This window comes from Lissotriton vulgaris, chromosome 7, assembly GCF_964263255.1.
Source record: "Lissotriton vulgaris chromosome 7, aLisVul1.2, whole genome shotgun sequence".
Lineage (NCBI taxonomy): Eukaryota > Metazoa > Chordata > Amphibia > Caudata > Salamandridae > Lissotriton > Lissotriton vulgaris.
This window is the reverse complement of record NC_141695.1, coordinates 10033137-10054515: the sequence shown is the minus strand read 5'-3', so window position 1 is coordinate 10054515 and position 21379 is coordinate 10033137. Positions and strand designations below refer to the sequence as shown.

The following is a 21379-nucleotide window of genomic DNA, read 5'->3' as shown; positions in this document are numbered from 1 at the left end:
TTTATCCCATACAATCCAACCCGGAATTGGAAAGGCTAAAACATTCACCAGGGAAAGGTCTCTTAGCTCACTGTGTGATGATGTGTGTGGTTTCAGAATCAAGTCTAGCATTTAATCTGCAGAGCGTTCTGGGAAGAAATGTCCATTCAGAAGGAGAAAGAACACTGTCACAAAACCAATCCAAAGAACCAGGAAAAGTGATGCAAATTGTAATCCAAAGGTGTAACGATGGCCAGACAAAGTATGCTCTTTACAGCCAAAGATAGATAAAACGTACTTTGAGTTCAAATGGTGGATGGGGTGGAGGCAGAGGTAGCTCTGAGGTGACACAGGAGAAGTCATTGAAGTCGATGAAGTAGCCAGAAGCCATCCGGTCTATCCTTGGCAGCTCAGCAGGTTGTGTTGAACTTGATGAAGACTCGATCTGTAGTCAGGGCCGGACTGGGAACCACAACCGGCCCTGGCAAAGTGCTCAGCCGGCCCCCCTTCCCCCCTCGGGGGGTTGGGGTGCCGCTGAGCTCTTTGCCGGGGCCGGTTTTCATCCGATTTTGGTACAGGGCCAATTTTTCAGCTATGCTGCAAAAACGGCCCTGTAACAAAAACGGCCCCCAGGGGCCCAAATCCGGCCCCCACCCATGCGGTGCACCAGGGGATTGCCCGGTGCCCGCTATGGCCAGTCCGGCCCTGTCTGTAGTATGTTGACGTAGACCTTGTTCTTTTTACGATTCCGAATTGAAATCTGTGTTTCTGTACTTGTTGACTGTAGAGTTAAAGCTTCCATCTGAACCTCCTGTAATCTGTGGTCTCCTGTGGTCTGGGTAATCACTAGCCACTGGCTTGTTTAAAATTAGTAGAGGCGTCTGTGGTGGACATGCCACTGTGGTGCCCTTCATATGGTGGCAGGTGTAACATCTGAGGACAAAGTCCTTGGTCTGTTTCTAAAGACCTGCCCTCCAATAGCAGTAATGAAATTGTAGCAGCCACCCCTGCATGTGCAGAAGCCAGACCCTCATGTGAAGCTAGAATTAACCCCATTCTGCGATCACTGATTGGTATTATTCTATAACCCACTCCAAAATCTGAGCATGAAGTGTAATTTGTGCATCTAACTTGTAGAAGTACTCTAGTGGAAAGCCTTTCGGCAGATGTGTTTCATTGGGAGCAGGATTGACGGCCACCATGATGTCTCTTTGCATCCTCGTACTAGAATGAGTGAATGCCGCAACCGTGGCAGTGCAAATTGTCACTTTTGCAGCTGCATCATCGATGGAAATCCCTGCAACATAAACACCAACACGTTGGTGGCTCAGTGTGTGAATGACATGAACCCAAGGCAAGCAGTATTGAATCCATTCTGACTCCAAAAATGCAAGTATTCATTATATGACTGCACACAATAATATGAGTTACACACCATAAGTTTGGGGAATCCAGCATCTGTATTCTGTAGTACCAGTACTAGAGCCTTCAATTCTGCCAGCTCCTCTGTGCAGTCACCTAGTGACTGCGTATAGGTTTTCTCAGGACAGAATTCTCCATCATGCATATGCCCTTTTACTACTGCGCACGCCGCTGAGAATTGATGCTTTTCCCTACAGCAGGCTGAACAGAACCATCAGTGTAAATCATAGCTATTTAGATACATTATTTTATTAGGCAGAGGTTATTCTTGTTTGGACTGCAGGAATGCTTGTTTTTGACGTGTAGAATCAAATCTGTAATCTACATCTGTTGCAGTGAGCGAGTTGGCACATTGTATCCATTGTGGATGTAGATCTTTAGCGTTTGGAACGCTTGCTGTCGTAACAGTCTCTGGTGTCGGTACTGGGTCATGAGACTTAAGCGTTTCTTTTGAGTCACGGCCTGTTTTCTCAGTAAAGCAGTCTGTACTGCTATCAGTATTTTTTTCAGTAGGTGCAAAATGCATTTTAGTATTCGTATATAAATTTGATTTATATGCAATTGATACTGTTTCACCTTCATTGAACGTTACATATGTGTATCCTGATGTACCCGCATTATCCAGATCACCAGGTTTGTCCTGTTTACACATGTGTGTAGGTGTTTGGAAGCTATCATGTATTGCATTGTAATTTTATTTATATAGCGCTTCAGCTTGTACGCAACGTGATATTTCTGTATGTTCCTGCGTCCAGTGCGTGATTGAAAAGTCTGGACGTATCAAGTCGTAGAATGGTTATACCTGTTCTGGGTAGTCGGGAATGTATGTTCTGCCAAAATTTGGAAATACTAAAATCCTAATATGCATTGCAATCTTTTCAAAGTCGCTGGAGTTTGGAGCAACTCACATTTTTGCAAAAAGTGTGGCGCAAAGCTTTAGCCTTCACTACACAATTTGTATACCAGAATTAGGACATTGAGGTAGGCGATTTTTGATTTTTTGAAATGTAATTTAATGAACCCCCTGAATTATGCGGTCTACTCTGGTCAAGTGTTCCATGAGGTCATCGTCTGTCAAATATATGTCATTGACATAGGACAATGCCTGATCATCAAAGTTTTCAAGTAGTTGTGTAACTCTGGCTGAAAATAGCGCAGGGCTAATCTTGTACCCTTGAAGCAAACTGCAGAATTGTTTCTGAAAACCTAACACGCTGAATGCTGTTAGATATCTGCTTTTACGTGCTATATTGTGGCAGAAATTTCTATTAGAGATATCTAGCGTTATTTTATATTTCTTCTGCACAATGTTATTCATTACTGTGTGCATTTTGTACTGCAAATGTGCGAGTAGCTATGTTCAAATGGGTGTAATCTAAAACAAGGCAGTATGAAGAATGTGGTTTTATGACTGGAAACAAAGGATTATTAATGGAAGAGGTCCAATTTTCTTTTGCTCCTTGTTACTCAAGATGTTGTAGGATTTCCCTAACTTGTCAATCAATCAATCAGGAGTTTGTTAAAGCGCGACTACTTACCCGTAAGGGTCTCAAGGCGCTAGGGGTGGGGGGTGCAGGTTCCATTCCATCAAGAAGGGGGTCTGTCGAAAGAGCCAGGTTTAGAGGTTTCTTGCGAAGATGGGGAGCGATGTTGTCTGTCTGAGGTGGAGCGGAAGGGCGTTCCATGCTTTGGCCGCGAGGAAGGAGGAGCGGCCTCCCGATCTGGTCTTTCTGGTGCGGGGGACCACGGCATAGGAAAGCTGGGCTGATCGTAGGGTCCTTTGGGGTGTGTGGAATTTGAGTCGGCTGTTCAGGTATGCTGGTCTGGTGCCGTGGAGGGCCTTGTGTGCGTGGGTGAGCATCTTAAAGGTGATTCTCGCCTCGACGGGGAGCCAGTGGAGTGTGCGCAGGTGCTGGGAGATGTGGCTGTGTTTTGGCAGGTTGAGGACCAGTCTTGCGGCGGCGTTCTGGATGTTCTGTAGCTTGCGGATGAGGTTTTTGTTTATTCCGGCGTAGAGTGCGTTGCCGTAGTCGAGTCTGCTGGTGACCAGGGCGTGAGTGACTGTCTTTCGGTGTTCGAGGGGAATCCATTTGAAGGTCTTACGAAGGAGGCGGAGGGTGTGGAAGCAGGAAGATGAGACAGAGTTGATCTGGTGGTCCATTTTGAGCTCTGAGTCCAGGATGATTCCCAGGTTGCGTGCGTGGTCTGTGGGGGTTGGCGGGTTTCCGAGGGCGGTGGGCCAACAGGTGTCGCTCCAGGCGTCGGGGTTTAGGCCCATGATGAGTACTTCTGTTTTGTTGGTGTTTAGTTGTAGGCAGCTGTTTTTTATCCATTTGGCGACGGTTTCCATGCCTTCTCGAAAGTTGCGTCTGGCGGTGTTGGGCTCGTTGGATAGGGAGAGGATGAGCTGGGTGTCGTCTGCGTATGACACGATGTTGAGTCCGTAGGTTCTGACGATGGGGGCAAGTGGAGCCATGTAGACGTTGAAGAGCGTCGGGCTGAGGGAGGAGCCCTGGGGGACCTGGCAGGTGGTAGGTGTGGGGTCCGAGAGGAAAGGGGGGAGTGAGCCGCTGCGTCCTGCCGGAGAGAAAGGAGCAGATCCAGTCGAGGGCCTTGTCCTGGATTCTTGCATCGTATAGTCTGCGTATTAGGGTGCGGTGGGAGACTGTTTCGAACGCCGCTGATAGGTCGAGGAGGATGAGGGCTACTGTTTCTCCTTTGTCCAGTAAGGTGCGGATGTCGTCTGTTACGGCGAGGAGGGCGGTTTCCGTACTGTGGTTTTTTCTGAAGCCGGATTGGGAGGAGTCGAGGATGTTGTGTTCTTCAATGAATGTGGCGAGTTGGCTGTTGATGGCTTTCTCGATGACTTTCGCTGGGAACGGGAGCAGGGAGATGGGTCTGTAGTTTTTGAGGTCGGTGGGGTCCGCTGAGGGTTTTTTTTAGGAGGGGGTTGACCTCGGCGTGTTTCCAGTCGTCGGGGAACGAGGCGGTCGCCAGGGAGCGGTTGATGGTTTGGCGGAGCGTGGGTGCGATGGTGTTGGCGGCTCAGTTGAAGATGTGGTGGGGGCAGGGGTCCGTGGGGGGCCCTGAGTGGATTGACTTCATTGTCTTCAGTGTGTCTTCGGTGGTGAGGGCTGTCCAGTCATCAATCGCTGGTTTCCGGGTGTCGGGGGTGGTTGGTGAGGGTTCAGTGTGTTGGTTGTCTTCGTCGAAGTTGTCGTAGATGCTCTTGATTTTGTGGTGGAAAAAGATGCTGAGTTTGTCGCAGAGGTCTTGTGAGGGAGGGATGTCGGTAGACTCGCTGGTGGGTTGGGCGAACTCCTTGATGATGCTGAAGAGTTCCTTGCTGTTGTGTGCGTGGGTGGAGATTCTGTCTTCAATCACTTTTTTTCTCGTTTCTCTGATGAGTTGATGGTGGGCGTTGGTGGCGGCTCTGAAGATGTTGTGGGCTTCTGTGGATTTGGTGTTTCTCCAGGCCTTTTCGAGGCGGCTGCATGTGCGCCTGGACTCTCGAAGTTCGGTGGTAAGCCATCTGGCTTTCTTGGCACGGGTATTGTTGTTTTTCTTGAGGGGGGGCTATGGTGTTGGTGCTGTCCGAGATCCATCTATGCAGGGTTCGGGCTGCGGTGTTGGGGTCGTCGTTTCCCGCGATGGTTGGGGTGGAGTTGTTGAGTGAGGAGGTGAGCTGGTCATCGGTGATTTTGGTCCAGTTTCTTTGTGGAAGCAGGTGCTGGTGTCTGTGGATGGTGGGTGTTCTGAAGGTGAAGTGGACGCAACGATGGTCGGTCCATGGGAGTTCGGTGGTGTGGCTGAAGGTGATGGAGTTTCCTGTAGTGAAGAGGGGGTCGAGGGTGTGTCCTGCTGAGTGCGTGGGCTCGGTCACGATCTGGCGGAGTCCAATGTTGTGGAGGTTGTCCAGGAGGCATGTTTTGTTGGGGTCCAGTTGATTGTCGAGGTGGAAGTTGAGGTCTCCCAGCAGGGTGTAGTTGGTGGATGCGATGGCCTGCGGGGAGATAATGTCCGTGATGGAGTTGGCGAAGGGTCTGCGGTGTCCAGGGGGTCGGTAGATGAGGGTTCCTCGGAGGGCGGCGGTGGGGCTGGCCAGTATCATGAAGTGAAGGTATTCCATCAGTTTTGTGGACTCGTCAGGGAGTGTGCTCAGGCGGAGGCTGGATTTGTGGATGATGGCGATTCCTCCTCCTGGGTGGGTGGGTCGGTCCTTCCTGGAGATCTTGAATCCTTGGGGGATGGCGATGGCGATGTCCGGTCCCGAGGTGGTGTTGGTCCAGGTTTCGGTGAAGAATGCTACGTCTGGGGTGGTGCTGTCGAGGAGGTCCCAGATTTCTGTTGCGTGTTTGTGGAGGGATCGGACGTTGAGGAGGATGCATTGCAGGGTCTTCGGTTCGGTTGTGTTCTTGTGGGCGGGTTGTGCTGGATCCGTGTTCTTGGCGGTGCTGCAGGTGTGCCGGCAGCGGTGACAGCTGAAGGGTCCATGGGTGTCGGCTGGTGATGCTAGCTTGCAGTTGTTGTTGCAGCCTGGGCTGAGTGCGTAGAGTGCTGCTGGGTCGTAGCGTTGGCGGGGCGGAGGTCCAGGGTTCCTGGTGCTGGTCGCGGACGGGTAGCAGACGGGCGCAGACGTGCTTGCCTTTGACGCGCCTTCGGTGCACCAGCGGCGCGCCCGCAGCCGCACAGCGGGCTGCGGGTAGGGGTCGAGAAGGGCTGGACAGCTGGGAGGCGGGAGCGGGGAGGGGAGCTGGATTGGGCCGGTCGCGCTGGGGGGGGAGGGGCCACTGGGGCAGCAGCGGCGGGGAAAGGTAAAGGGAGGAAAGAAGGGATAAAGAAAAAAGGGAAAATAAGCAGAAATAAGGCACAAAAGAGCAGAGAAGCAGAAAAGGGCAGAAAGGTGAAAGATGGAAAGGGTAAAAAAACGAGTGAAAACGAGTGAAGGAGCAGAGGGAGAGAAAGGGAAAATGGGCAGAAATAAGGCAAAAAAAAAAGAGCAGAGGTGCAGAAAGGTGAAAGATAGAAAGGGTAGAAAAACGAGTGAAAACGAGTGAAGGAGCAGAGGGAGAGAATGGGAAATTGGGCAGAAATAAGGCACAAAAGAGCAGAGATGCAGAAAAGGGCAGAAAGGTGAAAGATGGAAAGGGTAAAAAAAACGAGTGAAAACGAGTGAAAACGAGTGAAGGAGCAGAGGGAGAGAAAGGGAAAATGGGCAGGAATAAGGCAAAAAAAAGAGCAGAGGTGAAGAAAGGTGAAAGATAGAAAGGGTAGAAAAACGAGTGAAAAAGAGTGAAGGAGCAGAGGGAGAGAATGGGAAAATGGGCAGAAATAAGGCACAAAAGATCAGAGGTGAAGAAAGGTGAAAGATAGAAAGGGTAGAAAAACGAGTGAAAACGAGTGAAGGAGCAGAGGGAGAGAAAGGGAAAATGGGCAGCAATAAGGCGCAAAAGAGCAGAGGTGCAGAAAGGTGAAAGATAGAAAGGGGAGAAAAACGAGTGAAGGAGCAGAAAGAAAGAAAGGAGACAGAGGTCCACTGGACCACCAGGGATGAGGCGCAGGGAAACTTGCGGGTGGAGGAGGGCCTCGATCACCAACACTGAAGAGTGCAGGGGCAGGGGCACCTCACTTAATGGTGGAGCTGCGAGGGTGGGAGAGCAATTTCACTGACAATGAGTCAGTGGTCTTGCTCGCCTGTCCCCGCAGTGGCCGCCATTAAGTAGGGGTCGGGGAGGGCTGGACAGCTGGGAGGCGGGAGCGGGGAGGGGAGCTGGATTGGGCCGGTCGCGCTGGGGGGGGGGGGGCTGCGGGGGCAGCAGCAGCGGGGAAAGGTAAAGGGAGGAAAGAAGGGATAAAGAAAAAAGGGAAAATAAGCAGAAATAAGGCACAAAAGAGTAGAGATGCAGAAAAGAGCAGAACGGTGAAAGATAGAAAGGTTAGAAAAACGAGTGAAGGAGCAGAGGGAGAGAAAGGGAAAATGGGCAGAAATAAGGCACAAAATAGCAGAGGTGCAGAAAGGTGAAAGATAGAAAGGGGAGAAAAACGAGTGAAAACGAGTGAAGGAGCAGAGGGAGAGAAAGGGAAAATGGGCAGAAATAAGGCAAAAAAAAAGAGCAGAGGTGAAGAGAGGTGAAAGATAGAAAGGGTAGAAAAACGAGTGAAAAAGAGTGAAGGAGCAGAGGGAGAGAATGGGAAAATGGGCAGAAATAAGGCACAAAAGAGCAGAGGTGAAGGTTGGTGAAAGATAGAAAGGGTAGAAAAACGAGTGAAAACGAGTGAAGGAGCAGAGGGAGAGAAAGGGAGAATGGGCAGAAATAAGGCGCAAAAGAGCAGAGTTGCAGAAAGGTGAAAGATAGAAAGGGTAGAAAAACGAGTGAAGGAGCAGAAAGAAAGAAAGGAGACAGAGGTCCACTGGAGCACCAGGGATGAGGCGCAGGGAAACCTGCGGGTGGAGGAGGGCCTCGATCACCAACACTGAAGAGTGCAGGGGCAGGGGCACCTTACTTAATGGTGGGGCTGCGAGGGTGGGAGAGCAATTTCACTGACTATGAGTCAGTGGTCTTGCTCGCCTGTCCCCGCAGTGGCCGCCATTAAGTAGGGGTCGGGGAGGGATGGACAGCTGGGAGGCGGGGAGGGGAGCTGGATTGTGCCGGTCGTGCTGGGGGGGAGGGGCCGCGGGGGCAGCAGCGGCGGGGAAAGGTAAAGGGAGGAAAGAAGGGATAAAGAAAAAAGGGAAAATAAGCAGAAATAAGGCACAAAAGAGCAGAGATGCAGAAAGGTGCAGAAAGGTGAAAGATAGAAAGGGTAGAAAAACGAGTGAAAACGAGTGAAGGAGCAGAGGGAGAGAATGGGAAAATGGGCAGAAATAAGGCACAAAAGAGCAGAGGTGCAGAAAGGTGAAAGATAGAAAGGGGAAAAAAACGAGTGAAGGAGCAGAGTGAGAGAAAGGAGACAGAGGTCCACTGGACCACCAGGGATGAGGCGCAGGGAAACCTGCGGGTGGAGGAGGGCCTCGATCACCAACACTCAAGAGTGCAGGGGCAGGGGCACCTCACTTAACGGTGGAGCTGCGAGGGCGGGAGAGCAATTTCACTGACAATGTGTAACTTCATTTTTATTGGATTTTGTATTTGAGGTTGTGGCGGTGACCTCCATGGATGATAAGGGGAACTGTCATCCCATCCCACATGGTTGAGGTGTAACGCAGGAGCTAACGCAAAAACCTACTCCTGGGCGTATGAATGTTTAATTGATTCTAGTACGAGATCGGAAAAAGCTGATAAACTTGACATTTCCCCGTTTGGGCAATCCATTACAAAATCAGGCAGACAATCATTTTCAGCCAGAAGGATATTGTAACCTTCAGTAAGTTCCTCCCAAAAGAGGACAATGGTAAACCTTCCCCTTCCAACTGTAGTTGCACTTCATATCGATGATGTGGAATTTTATCCTGGTATCTGGTGTTCCCATCATGAGGTACTCATTCAGCGCTACTCCCACCAGACAATCCATCAGGTTCTGGTGAACTATCATGGGTTCTGCTGTGCTGTTTAGCATTGTCAATGCCCATTCCCCATTCAGAAGCAGAGTCCTCAATGTCCAAGGCATGCCTGATATTAAGTCCGGTTACCTTCTTCTTTTTGAATTGAGGTTTTGATGTTTTAGGTTTTTCTAATGCCTAATAATGTAGTCATACAAGCATTGTAAGTCCTTCTTTACTTTCACGTGGTCTTCCGATCTGCGCTTTGACTGTCCTCCTCTCTGAATGTTTTATCTGTTGAATCATGGAACGACCAAGACGAACATTTATCAGTATCCTGGTACCTGTCAGGTGGTCTAACATTCACGTTCACAAGTTATAATGTTTTTCAGTGTATTCCTGTGTAGGAGACCCACCCTGTGATTTTGTTTTATCCTTGCTTTTCTTATTATCCCACTTCTTTGTCGAAGCGTCTGGTGCTTAGAGTTCTTCTTGTCAGAATTACTCTTCAACTGTGGTTTCCCAGGTCCGGCTCCCAAATTATCTCTCCCCAGCGTAGCATAGGTTTCTTAGTTAATTTTAGGTAATTCGAGCCCTTGCTGTGCGAGAGTCAAATCACTCGGGCAATGGCGGATAGCTAATGCTGCTGCTTCTCCTTTAATGTTATTCAGCATTATGGCGGATACTGCAGCATCGTTGCCCATCAGCTTCATCCCCAGGTCCAGGGCAGATGCTGCCCCATACTCATTCTGGATCTGTTTCAGCACTTCAGGCAGAACAGCCAGAGTCGGCGTACCTTGGGCAGTCCTCTACTGGGGAAGCCATACCAATCAGCAAGAAAATTGTTAATATTCTCTGTTTCTCCTGCAGGCCCCTATGGGAAAATAATGCTTCATGCTGATTTATTTTCTGTGTAATCCAAAATGGAATTTCTTCCCACTTGGTGGGAACCTTACCCATAACTGCATTCGGTGTTTGTGGACTAATGCCTGATATAACGAATAGCGATGGTGCAGCTTGAACAGCTCGTGCAGGAGTAAATGTTAATGTCCGCATCACGAACTGTGTAAGGTATCTTTTTATTGTTAATAGATTACTGTGTAATCCTGAAGTCTTAGTGGCGGATATATTGTTGATACCAGGAAGCAGTGTGTATCCAGCTAGGACTGGACATATTGTCCCCTCATTGCTGAGTGTGCCAAGTCTCACGTTTTATATGGTGTCTGGGAGGGCTCCTTTAAACTAATTATATGTTCTTGGCAAGTGTGTGGAACTTCTATTGCCTCATATGAAGTATATTCATCTGGTATTTGTGTATGTGTCAAATACTCATGTTACAGCATCTGCAACTGGAAATGTAACTCAAGAATAAAACACATCAGCCCTATATGCTTTGTGTGCCTTTACCCCTAAGGTAAGATCTCCAACATCTAGTGTGAGAACATTTTGTAGTCGTTTTGGAGTAACTGCATAACTGCAGTTCTCAGTGATGTTTTGTGCCATGTATATAAAAAAACTGAAGTACGGACTGTTCCTATCACAGTGGAAATTAGATCCTCTCAAGCTTGAACTACCAACAGCCAATACATAGGATGTACCTACTTGGCTGAGGAGGTCATTTTCTACCACCGCAACGTCCTCAGTTTAAGAGGTATGTAGGGCTCACTGAGAAGGCATGATTGAACTACTCAATTAATCCATACAAAGTAAGAACCCAATCAACTTTGGCGGTGCCATGTTGTCTAGTTTCCACTAATCAGTAGGAACTGTGCCATTTGTGGACGACGTAAACTTTGGGATGGTGCTCGATTGATTCTGTGGACCCTGCAGGATATGTTGGCCCTGAGACTAGCTAGCTCACAGTTCCACCGTTGGCCCCCCTAAACCTAGACAGGGAGTGAACAGTTCTGTCAACCACTGAACATGACAACACTGTTCCCTCAGGAACCGTGGTAACAGATCTAGAACCTTTCGCTCATGCACTCGTGCTCTCTTTTGCTCAAAGATATATACTAAGAATACACAGAGGGACGTTTTGAATGTTTATTGAACCAACATGATTCTTGTATAGAATATATGTGCTGCAATGATCAATAGACAGAAGCAGATGAAAGTTATAAGACGTATCAGAACGGTGAATAAAACTAAAAACTCCACCATTGTACTTAAACAAGAATATGAATTAATATTACAATCCGGTGTACTCCTATTATGCAGCCCTAACCTACGTGTCGTGTGTATGTGTATGTCCTGCCAAGAATCCCCATACTGGAGGATAAAACCCCATTACCTGGTGAATAAGAATGTAGGACACCACCCTGGTCACGAGCTGGACACCCTCACGGAGATTAAATCAGCTGCTGGGCAACGCATCAGCACGTGGCTACTGCTCAATGTCAGCAGAAGTGCCCCCTCTGTCTGTACCCGGAAACAGATATCTAGTTATAGAAAGAGGCATCCTTGCCTTGGACTAAGATTGCGATCCTGCTGCCTTTGTTTGTGTTCCACAGATAGCTGTGTGGCCACAAGGACAATAACAAACACATTTGCTAAAGTATGTGCAGGCCTTGTACATAGTGTCAAGGCAATATGATAGTATTCTTGTGAAGTTGACTCGTGTAAGCAAGGTTGGTGTTCCTAAGAAACTAACCCAAAGTGTCACAAATGCAAATGTGTGTCAAAGGTCAGTGTGAAAAGAAAAGGCAACTTTAGGAAAGACCCGTTTTCATGTAAAATGCGATGTTTCCTTATAGGCCTCATTTGGACACATGACCACTCGACTCTATCCCACTCCAAACTACACCTCCCAAATCTACCCCACTCCAATTTACCCCAATCTACCCCACTGAAATCCACCCTAAACTACTCCACCCCTATCTATTCCAATATACCCTTCTGTACCCACTAAAATGTACTTCACTCCAATCTACCCCCTCCAATCTACCCTATTCCATTGTACCCCAATCTATCCCACCCACATCTTCCCCACTACATCAATTTGCCCCAATCTACACCATCCTAATCTAACCCACCCCAGTCTACCTCAATATGCCCACCCCAGCCTACCCCACTCCAATCTACCTCAGTCTACTCCACCCCAATATATCACACTCTAATCGACCCCACCACAATCTACCTCAATCGACACTTCCCCAATCTACCCACCCCAACCGACCCCAATCTACTCTACCCCATCCCATGCCAATCTACCACATCCAACCTACCCCACTCCAGTCTATCTCATCTACCCCACTCCAAACTATAACTCCCAAATCTACCCCTCACCACTCTACCCCACTCCAATTTACCCCAATCTACCCCACTGAAATCCACCCTAAACTACTCCACCCCTATCTATTCCAATATACCCTTCTATACCCGCTAAAATGTACTTCACTCCAATCTACCCCCTCCAATCTACCCTATTCCATTGTACCCCAATATATCCCACCCACATCTTCCCCACTACATCAATTTGCCCCAATCTACACCATCCTAATCTAACCCACCCCAGTCTACCTCAATATGCCTACCCCACTCCAATCTACCTCAGTCTACTCCACCCCAAAATATCACACTCTAATCGACCCCACCACAATCTACCTCAATCGACACTTCCCCAATCTACCCACCCCAACCGACCCCAATCCACTCTACCCCATCCCACTCCAATTTACCCCATCCACCCTACCCCACGCCAATCTATCCCATCTACCCCACTCCAAACTACACCTCCAGATCTACCCCTCTCCACTCTACCCACTCCAATTTAACCCAATCTACCCCCTGAAATCCACCCTAAACGAAACCACTCTAATGTATTCCAATATACCCTTCTATACCCACTAAAATGTTCTTCACTTCAATCTACCCCATTCCATTGTACCCCAATTTACCCCACCCAAATCTTCCCCACGCTACTCAATATGCCCCAGTCTACACCATCCCAATCTAACCCACCCCAGTCTACTTCAATATGCCCACTCCAGTCTACCCCACTCCAATCTACCTTGGTCTACTCCACCCGATATATCACACTCTAATTGACCATACCAAGGGCCTTAAAACTTGGCTTTTCGCCCTTTAGAGCGCTTTCTCCTCTTTCTGCCTGGTCTGTTATTTTACTGTGTTGTGTTTTTCTCTTTTGTTACTGGTTCGTTAAATAAAAGCGCCGGAACACTCCATGGAGTAGCCGTGCGCTATATAAAAACCAAAATAACATAACATAACATAACCACAATCAACCCCAATCTACACTTCCCTACTCTACCTACCCCAACCAAACAAGGCGAATATTCTGGAAAGAGAGCTCAGAAAAAATGAAGCTGACAATATTGATAGTACAGACAACCGTACACCGCAAACAGTTAATATCACCTCGGGAAACATCCATATCACAAAAAACATGGCGCAATGGGATAACTTCAAGATACTGGACCAAAATACCGTCGCCAAAACACTATCGGACATCAAACCCAACAACCACTATAACGATCCACTCCCATCAAAGTGCATCAAAGAAATAAATCATATTGTAATTCCCATATCGACGAAAATAATAAACGCCTCCCTATCCCAAGGGACCCTTCCAGATTGCCTAAAAACTGGTCAAGTCGTTCCCATCATCAAAAAACCTACAGCGGACCCAGCAGATCCAAATAACTTTCGCCCAGTGACCAACATCGCTATTCTTGCCAAACTAATTGAGAAATGTGTTCAAAACCAATTAAGCCAACACATCATTAACCTCTCGCTACTAGACGACTGCCAGTCAGGATTCAGAACAGGACATAGCACAGAGACAGCGATCTTACATATTGTCGATGATGCACTACAGGCGATAGACCTTAATCAGACATGTCTTCATATCCTCCTAGACCTATTATCAGCATTTGATACGGTAAATCATGAGAAATTATTGACCAGGCTCCATGACAGGATGGGTTTGTCAGGAAATGTGCTAAAATGGTTTGAATCATTCCTTCAGAATAGAACGCAAAGATTTCTGGTCAATCAATCACTCTCAACATCAAGCCCTAACTCAATTGGAGTCCCGCAAGGCTCTACGTTATCGCCATCACTATTTAACCTTTACATCGAACCTCTCACAGAAATCCTCCGAAATTCAAAAATATCCTATCACATGTATGCGGATGATACGCAGATATACATCAAGATCACATCCATGGAGGACGTCAAGAGAATGAATGAAGCCTTAAAAATATCGTTACAATGGCTAACCAACAATCATTTGAAACTAAACGCACAAAAAACAGAATTCCTACTAATCACACCACCAAAGAAACACACAGAAGGGAAAGAATGGTGCAATATGATCACAGCGTTAAACTGCACCCCTACACTAGTTGGCTCAGCGAAATCACTAGGAATCACACTAGATGAGAACCTAAACATGAAAGCCCACATCAAAGCTATGGCAAAAAGCGCACGCTATCACCTGAACTACATTAGAATAATGAAGCCATTCATATCCAAGCAGGATCTCAAACTGGCAATCCAATCACTAGTCATCTCAAGGATTGAATATGGATGTACAACGCTAGCAGGGCTCCCAAAAATATCAACACCACCACTAAAGGCATGTCTCAACGCAGTTGCAAGACTGATAACCGGATCGAGAAAATTTGACCACATATCACCGCACCTGAAAGCATTAAACTAGCTATCTTACGAAGCCAGAATCCAGCTAAAAATGGCATGCATAACCCACAAAGCGCTACACCACAACACTCCTAAGTACCTGTAAGAAAATTAAAATCTCCGGAGGAAACAGACCGGCCAGGAGTGCAAAGGAGCTGGTGCTGAGGCCAGCCATCTTCAAGAAGAAGAAAACGTACGATAGAGCCTTCTCAGGAGCAGCACCAAGGATCTGGAATTCACTTCCGCCAAACATAAGAAAAATTCCAGACACTACATCCTTTAAGAGGGAAACGAAAAACTTCCTAATAAATAAGTTCCTTCCATAGATTGGACCCAGGTCAAAAGAACACTTGAAAAAGGAGTGAAAACGAAAAGCTACACAAAGAATAGACATTTGGGATTTTTTGGATTCTATTCCACTCATTTTAGCCAGATTCAAACAATTACCACATCTTGTTTATATTCTCTGTATAATTATTAATGTAAAATCTCAGACTATGTCATACCCTGTATATATTTTACTGTGTAACGTCTAATGTATAACGTCTATCTATTGCTGCTGTATGCATCTACCTCTTAACATTGAGAAAATCTACAAATTCTTATCTATAACTACCTCATGTAATGTGAAGCGCTTTGATACCTAATGGTCTTGTTCGCGCTATGAAAACTCTTAAATAAAAACTCTTAAATACCCCATCCCACTCCAGTCTACCCCATCTACCTCACTCTAATCTACCGAACTCCAGTTTAACCCAATCAACCCACTACAATCTACCCCATTCCAAGTTCTCCAGTCCCCGCACTCCACCCTAGGCAGATTTCCTCAGCCTACCCCACTCCAGTCTACTGCAATCTGACCCAGTCTACCCACTTCAATCTACCCCATCCAATATACCCCATCCACCCTACCCCACTCCGGTCTACCCCTAGCCAATGTACCCCAATCGACACCAATTCAACATATCCCAGTCTATAACACGAAATCTGTCCCAATCAATTCTACCCCGCTACAGTCTACTCCAATCTATCCCACTCCAACTACTCCAGTCTACCCAATATGATCCACTCCAGTCTATCTCAACCTACCCACCCCAATATGCCCCAATCTATCCCAGTGTGCCCCAGTCTACCTCACTCCAATTTACAACATTCAAATCTACCCCTCTTCACTCTACTCCACTAAAATGCACCCTAATCTACCCCACTCCAGTCTATCCCAATTTACTCCTCTATACCCACTCCAATTTACCTCACCCCAATCTACTCCTCTCCAGTCTATCCCAATCTACCCCTCTCTACCCCACTCCAATCTACCCCATTCAAGAGTACCCCAGTCTACCACACCCATATTTGTACTGCCTCAATCTACCCAAATCTGCCCCATCCATATCAATGTGCCCCAATCTACACCACCCAAATCTAACCCTCCCCATTCTACCTTAATATGCCCACCCCAGTATATCACACTCCAGTATGCCCCACCACAATCTACCTCTATCTACCCTTCCCAGCCTACCCCAGTTCAATATACCCCACCTCAAACTACCCAACTCCAAACTACACCACTTCAATCTACCCCACTCTAATATACCCCGTCTACCTTCCTCTAATCAACCACCCTCTAATTTACCCCAATCAACCTACTACAATCTAGCGGTCTACCTTATTCTAGTCTTCACCACTCTAATGTACCCCACCACAATCTATCCCACTCCAATTTATCCCAACATACACCACTCCAATTTACCCAAATCCACCCTAGTCCAATCTTGCCTAATCTACTCACTGAAGTCTACTCCAATCTACCCCACCCCAGCCTACACAGTCTATTCCACTCCTATCTGCCCCAAACAACCCCACACTAGTCTACCCCAGTCTGCCCTAGTTTGCCCCAATGGACCCATTCCAATCTACCCCACTCAAATCTACTACTACCCCCACTCCAAACCCCACCTAATCTGCCCAACTCTAATCTATCCCAGTCTACCCCACACCATTTTACATCACCCAAATCTACCCTTCTCCACTCTACCCGACTCAAATTTACACCAATATACCTAACTCAAATACACCCTAATCTACCCCACTTCAGTCCATCCCAATTTATCCCTCTATACCCGACTTAAATTGACTTCACAGCCAATCTACTACACTCCAGTCTATTACCATCTACTCCCCTCTACCCCCACTCTAGCCTACCCCTTTCAATGTATCCCAATATACCCCACTCCAATCTACCTCACTCACCTACCCTACTCCAATCTACCTCAGTCTACCTTACTCCAGTCTACATCAGGCTGCTGCACCCAATAGATCACACTCCAGACTGCCCCACCACAATCTACCCCAATCTACCTCACCCAATCTTCACCACTCCAGAATACCCAATCTACCGCACTCTAATCTACCACACTCCAATTTACGCCAATTAACCCACTCCAATCTATCCATCTACCTCATTCTAGTCTACCCCACTACAATGTATCCCAATCTACCCCACTCCAACTTAACCACATCTACCCTAGTCCAATCTTCCCCAATCAACTCACTCAAGTCTACTCCAGTGTGCCCCACTGCAGCTACTCCAGTCTACCCCTCTACAATCTACCTCTAACCACCCCATTCCAATCTATTCCAGTTTATCCCAGCGTACTGACTCCAATGTATCCCCACTCAAATCAACCCCACCTCAGTCTACTCCAGTCCAGTCTACACCACCCAGTCTAACCCACTACAATCTACCCCAATCTTCCTCATTTCAATTTACCCCAACTTACCCCATTCAACCTCAGTCTAGTCTTCTATCCACCCCACTACAACTTACCTCATTCCATTTACTCCAATCTAGCCAATCTACCCCACTCTAATCTACATCTCTCCAGCCTACCTCAGCCTGCCCCACTACAATCTACCACAATCTACTGCGCTACAGTCTACCCCTCTCTACCCCACTTCTATCTACTACACTCCAATCTACACCATTCAAATCTACCATACCCAGCCAACCCCAATCTACTCCACCTCACCCCAATATACCCTGCCCCAATTAACCCCAACCTTCCCCTATCTATCCTAATCCACCCCAACATATTGCACCCAATCTGCTCCAGTCTACCCCTATCCAATCTTCCCCACTGTAATCTACTCAACTCTAATAGACCCACTCTAAACTACCCCACCCCTATCTTCCAATACACATTAAGTACTATTGACTTTTGTTAATATAATTCTTCATCCATTGAACTAAATAAATCATCCATAATGTTTAGTTAAAAATTACATTTAAAACAACTATATATTCAAAGTACTAAAATTTTTATTGTATGTACGCATTTTGCTGGCTCTTTTACCTTTATTTCACCTTCTTCAGGACCAATAACTGAATTCCAATTCCAATTCCAATTCCAAAAATTCTTTATTTCGGCCACATAGGCCATAAAAGATGCAATAAAATACAGTACATATATTTAAAACACAGTATTTACATATAAAAAATTCTACTGGACCCGCATGGGGTAGGGAATACAAGGTAGTACCAGTTCAGGGGGACATTTTCTTCCTTATTATCCATGCTGCCATTAAAAATTTTGAAACAGCAAAGACAATATGGCCCAGAGTGTTAGTTTTCATGACCCTGTAGGCCTGTAAGTACTTCCTGAAGCCCAGGTTCCGACACAACGGCGCTATCCAGCGCTTCCTGGGACTCTGGTAAGCGTGGCAAACAAACATTATGTGTAGGTCATCTTCATCCTGGGCTTTACAGCATGGGCATAGTTTGTCACCCCCTGTGGACCATTTGTAGGTGAATACTTTGGTGGGGAGTGTACCAAACCTCCATTGCAGGAACAATTTTCTCGCCAAGAGAGGAAAAATAAAATCCATAAAAGGTTCAAAAACATAAGAATTTTTGGATTCCATAAAACGTCCCGTCAAGGTGCCACTATTATGAGCGTTATCCATGTCGGCGAGGTTTTTGTTTTTATACAGCTGGGCAAGAGTTTTACGCGTAATCCTTTGACAGCCCTGAGCTGGATCATCCCATAAGTCTGGCAAGTTCAAGCTAAACAGTTCCGCCTTGATAAAAGCCAGCCAGGGAATTTTGCTGTTAGCATTCAGCCTCATTACATGAATAAGGTCCTGTCTATAATGATAGAGTTCCTCGGTGGTCCAGATCCGATGCCAAAACTTCACGGGTTTCGACAGGAGATCTTCAGCAATAGAGGGAAGGCCCAAGTCTAGTCTTAAGGGGAGGAGTGGCGTACCTTGCGGGAGAGCAAGTAAGCGTCTCAAAAAACTATTTTCCACACCTGCCAGAACCTTCCCTGCTTTGTGTCCCCACAACTCACTACCATACATGGCTGCTGCCTTCGCTTGAGACCTGTATGTTTCCAGGGCCGGGCTTACAGGCTTAAAGGTGGACTTATTAGCCACCTTCAGGAGTGCGCCCGATAGCTGGGATAGTTTCAGCCTGGATCTCGCTATCTGGCAGTCCCATGATAAGTTTTCTTGGAGTGTAACCCCCAAATATATAAAGGTCGAGACCCTCTCAAGACTAACTCCCCCCAGTTTAGGATTGGGTCTAGTTTTGGTAGGGGGGTTGAAGATCATGAACTTAGTTTTTTCCGTGTTCACCTCCAGCCCATGTTGGCGACAGAAAAGGCCAAAACCATTCACAATCCTCTGAATCCCCATGGGGGATTTGGAAAGCAGGAGGGTATCGTCAGCAAACATTATTGCCGGGACCCTCCTGCCTGCCAGAAGCGGGGCATCATTGTCCTTAACAGTGTCAAGATGTTGAATGACACTGTTAATGAAAAGACAGAACAGGGTCGGCGCCAGGACACAGCCCTGTCTGACTCCTCGACGGACCGGGAATTTGCCCGAGAGCTTACCATCCCTCCCACACCTCACTTGTGCATAGTTGTTCTCATGCAACCTGATGATAATGCTAAGGAGGTGGGGGGGTACTCCTAGCTTTTGCAAAACCTCCCATAGTTTCCCTCTCGGGACTAGGTCAAAGGCTGACCTCAGATCCACGAAGACCATGTACAGTCTTCCTCCCTCTAACGTTACCGTCTTCCAATATAGGAGAAGGAGGCGGAAGATCTGGTCCATGGTCGACGTGTTCTTTCTGAAGCCAGCCTGGAGGGGGCTCATGATGTCATTGTCCTCCACCCAGTCCAGGAGATGGTTAAGGATAAGGCGCGCAAAGAGCTTTTGGGGTACATCTATTAGGCTAATAGGCCTGTAATTGGCGGGGAGCAGAGTAGATCCCTTCTTATGGATCGGAACAATCTCTGCCCCCAGCCAGGACCCGGGGATTGCCATACCTCCTAGAATGGCATTGAAAAGGATGAGAAGGTATGGACCCCAGATGTCCGGGTGATGCCTGAAAAGATCCCCGGGTAACCTATCCAGACCTGGCGCCTTCCCCAACGATAAATGCTCCAGGGCCACCTCCACTTCCCCCAGGGATAGTTCCATGACAGAGTCATGGGAGCCTAAGGGCTCTAGCAGGGCTGTATCAGGGCAGGAGTTAGTGTCTTAGTAAAGTACCCCAAAGTGGGCCTCCCAAACCTCGGGGGCAATGTTGGGTTCAATTGCTTTATTGAGTTCCCCTATCCCATTGTTTACAAGGGCCCAGAATTTCCGGGAGTCCCTGACTTTTAGGGCATCATGAAGGTCCTGCCAATGGTTCCAGTCCCACTCGGTCCTAGCAATCGCCATCACTGATTTGTAATGCTTCCTAAGGTCACGTACCTTGGCCTTATTTGACCCCTCTTTTATTGCAGCAATGAGCTCAGATTTTGCTGCCCTACAAGAGGAGGTATACCAGGTGGGAACATGGGTCTTTTTCTTTCGGAATGGCACCACTGGGTGAAATACCTCAGCCAAGTCCCTCACTAGATCCTGATGTATGTTACCCAGTTTCTCATTGTATTCTGGGGTTCTTGGTTTGTTTAGAAGTACGTCCACCTCCATGAACCTTGGGAGTGCCAACTCATATAGCTTGTTGATGGCCTCTTCTGAACTCACAAGCTTTCCCCACTTAACCCGGCGCCTGTTTGTTGTAAGGAGCAATTCCCCCGTGTCTTCACCTCCACTTTCTACGGATGTGCCCGCTGGAGGCAGAGGCCACTGGATGTTTAAACAAAGGGCATTGTGGTCACTGTCTGACCTATTTATTACCCTAAAGTCGAGGACTTTTGGCCAGAGTGTAATATCTAACATGATATAATCCAGCCTCGACTCATGGCCCCTTCTGTTGAAAGTACACACTGAGGGGGTATCGGAAGGGGTACGACCATTACAAGCCCTCAGTGCGTAGTTCAGGGTAAGGGACATGAGTTGTATTGCTAGGGGGGACCAGGCTTTGGGGTGAGGGGAAGACGAGGGTGGGACCCCCCAGTAGTCATCCTCGGCCGTAAGGGCACCCTCCAGTAGGTCCTCCAGGGGTTCAAAGTGGCAATTGAAGTCTCCTCCCAGCACCACCTTGAAATCTCCCGGAAGTTGACCCAAGAAGGAGGACAGATCGTTTAGGGTCGGTGATTCATTTGGCGCGGCAACTGGTCGCTATAGACATTAACAATAGCCCACGGTGGTTTGCCAGGCCATGTGAGCCGAACACACTGAATGTCCTGCGAGAACGTATGCACCTGTTCCGCCTGGCACCCAGTGTGACTCGCAATCCAGATTGCTAAGCCACCTGACGGCCTCCCCCTCCCACTCCATTTGGCAGGGATTTCAAATATTTCAAACCCTCTCCTAGTTTGGGTGTCCCTCGCCCATGTTTCCTGAAAAAGGAGGATGTCACTGCTACCTACTAGGTGATCC

At 47.5% G+C, this 21379-nt stretch overlaps 2 protein-coding genes across 3 annotated transcripts in view; both read left to right on the top strand.

Moving 5' to 3' along the window:
- LOC147700498 (uncharacterized) overlaps nucleotides 1-21379 on the top strand; it is a 273165-nt gene that overhangs the window by 23657 nt on the left and 228129 nt on the right. The gene's annotated exons all lie outside the window — the stretch shown is intronic.
- Nucleotides 1-21379, top strand: part of LOC147700499 (uncharacterized) — a 154125-nt gene that overhangs the window by 120308 nt on the left and 12438 nt on the right. The gene's annotated exons all lie outside the window — the stretch shown is intronic.